Source organism: Panulirus ornatus, chromosome 72 (genome assembly GCF_036320965.1).
Source record: "Panulirus ornatus isolate Po-2019 chromosome 72, ASM3632096v1, whole genome shotgun sequence".
NCBI classification, from domain to species: Eukaryota; Metazoa; Arthropoda; class Malacostraca; order Decapoda; family Palinuridae; genus Panulirus; species Panulirus ornatus.
This window is the reverse complement of record NC_092295.1, coordinates 1,856,701-1,859,200: the sequence shown is the minus strand read 5'-3', so window position 1 is coordinate 1,859,200 and position 2,500 is coordinate 1,856,701. Positions and strand designations below refer to the sequence as shown.

The 2,500-nt window shown below is 52.8% G+C and overlaps 1 protein-coding gene across 1 annotated transcript in view; it reads left to right on the top strand.

The window, feature by feature from the left end:
* Positions 1 to 2,500, top strand: part of LOC139748085 (uncharacterized) — a 377,098-nt gene that overhangs the window by 167,702 nt on the left and 206,896 nt on the right. The gene's annotated exons all lie outside the window — the stretch shown is intronic.

Below are 2,500 nucleotides of genomic sequence, written 5' to 3'. Positions count from 1 at the left end.
ACCATGTGTCCCCTCCTCCCCTCTGTCAACCACAGTCCCAGGGTTTAGTCCCGGGACTCAACCATGTGTCCCCTCCTCCCCTCTGTCAACCACAGTCCCAGGGTTTAGTCCCGGGACTCAACCATGTGTCCCCTCCTCCCCTCTGTCAACCACAGTCCCAGGGTTTAGTCCCGGGACTCAACCATGTGTCCTCTCCTCCCCTCTGTCAACCACAGTCCCAGGGTTTAGTCCCGGGACTCAACCATGTGTCCCCTCCTCCCCTCTGTCAACCACAGTCCCAGGGTTTAGTCCCGGGACTCAACCATGTGTCCCCTCCTCCCCTCTGTCAACCACAGTCCCAGGGTTTAGTCCCGGGACTCAACCATGTGTCCCCTCCTCCCCTCTGTCAACCACAGTCCCAGGGTTTAGTCCCGGGACTCAACCATGTGTCCCCTCCTCCCCTCTGTCAACCACAGTCCCAGGGTTTAGTCCCGGGACTCAACCATGTGTCCCCTCCTCCCCTCTGTCAACCACAGTCCCAGGGTTTAGTCCCGGGACTCAACCATGTGTCCCCTCCCTTCTGTTTCGTCATATGTCCCGCATCTTGTCCCTTCTTCCTCTCCCCCCATATTACCCTCCTCTTTGGAGGCTTCGTGTGTTTCCAGGAAGAGTGCTGGAAACCTCTTTGGAGGCTTCCAGGTGTTTCTGTTTCCAGGAAGAGTCCTGGAAACCCCTTTGGAGGCTTCCAGGTGTTTCCAGGAAGAGTGCTGGAAGCCTCTTTGGAGGCTTCCAGGTGTTTCCAGGAAGAATCCTGGAAGCCCCTTTGGAGGCTTCCAGGAAGAGTCCTGGAAGCCTCTTTGGAGGCTTCCAGGTGTTTCTGTTTCCAGGAAGAGTCCTGGAAACCCCTTTGGAGGCTTCAAGGTGTTTCCAGGAAGAGTCCTGGAAGCTTCTTTGGAGGCTTCCAAGTGTTTCTATTTCCAGGAAGAGTCCTGGAAACCTCTTTGGAGGCTTCCAGGTGTTTCTGTTTCCAGGAAGAGTCCTGGAAACCCCTTTGGAGGCTTCAAGGTGTTTCCAGGAAGAGTCCTGGAAGCTTCTTTGGAGGCTTCCAGGTGTTTCTGTTTCCAGGAAGAGTCCTGGAAGCCCCTGTAGAGGCTTCCAGTGTTTCCAGGAAGAGTGCTGGAAGCCCCTTTGGAGGCTTCCAGGTGTTTCTGTTTCCAAGAAGAGTGCTGGAAGCCCCTTTGGAGGCTTCCAGTGTTTCCAGGAAGAGTGCTGGAAGCCTCTTTGGAGGCTTCCAGGTGTTTCTGTTTCCAGGAAGAGTCCTGGAAGCCCCTGTAGAGGCTTCCAGTGTTTCCAGGAAGAGTGCTGGAAGCCTCTTTGGAGGCTTCCAGGTGTTTCTGTTTCCAGGAAGAGTCCTGGAAACCCCTTTGGAGGCTTCCAGTGTTTCCAGGAAGAGTGCTGGAAGCCTCTTTGGAGGCTTCCAAGTGTTTCTATTTCCAGGAAGAGTCCTGGAAACCTTTTTGGAGGCTTCCAGGTGTTTCTGTTTCCAGGAAGAGTGCTGGAAGCCTCCAAGGCTATATAACCTTGGCAACCTCTATGGACTCCGGCTCAAGGGTGTTTTTAAGGGCTTCCTCTTCCCAGGTGGGATGGAGGGAGGGAGGTAGGGAGGGAGTGATGGAGGGAGGGAGGGATGGAGGGAGTGATGGAGGGAGGGAGGGAAGGATGGAGGGAGGGAGGGAGGGAGGGAGGGAAGGATGGAGGGAGGGAAGGAGGGAGGGAGGGAGTGATGGAGGGAGGAAGGGAGTGATGGAGGGAGGGAAGGAGTGATGGAGGGTCGTGGTGGCAGGATGTGGGGAATGAGCCTTTTAACGCACCGCCCTGGGTGGTATGAGGGCGTGTGTGTTAGGTATAAGGGCGTCTCTGTGTTTGGTATAAGGTGTGGTAAGTGGGTGTAAGTGTGGTATAAGGTGTGGTAAGTGGATGGAAGTGTGGTATAAGGTGTGGTAAGTGGGTGTAAGTGTGGTATAAGGTGTGGTAAGTGGGTGTAAGTGTGGTATAAGGTGTGGTAAGTGGATGGAAGTGTGGTATAAGGTGTGGTAAGTGGGTGTAAGTGTGGTAGAAGGTGTGGTAAGTGGGTGTAAGTGTGGTATAAGGTGTGGTAAGTGGGTGTAAGTGTGGTATAAGGTGTGGTAAGTGGATGGAAGTGTGGTATAAGGTGTGGTAAGTGGATGGAAGTGTGGTATAAGGTGTGGTAAGTGGATAGAAGTGTGGTATAAGGTGTGGTAAGTGGATGGAAGTGTGGTATAAGGTGTGGTAAGTGGATAAAAGTGTGGTATAAGGTGTGGTAAGTGGATGGAAGTGTGGTATAAGGTGTGGTAAGTGGATGGAAGTGTGGTATAAGGTTTGGTAAGTGGATAGAAGTGTGGTATAAAGTGTGGTAAGTGGATAGAAGTGTGGTATAAGGTGTGGTAAGAGGATGGAAGTGTGGTATAAGGTGTGGTAAGTGGATGTAAGTGTGGTTATA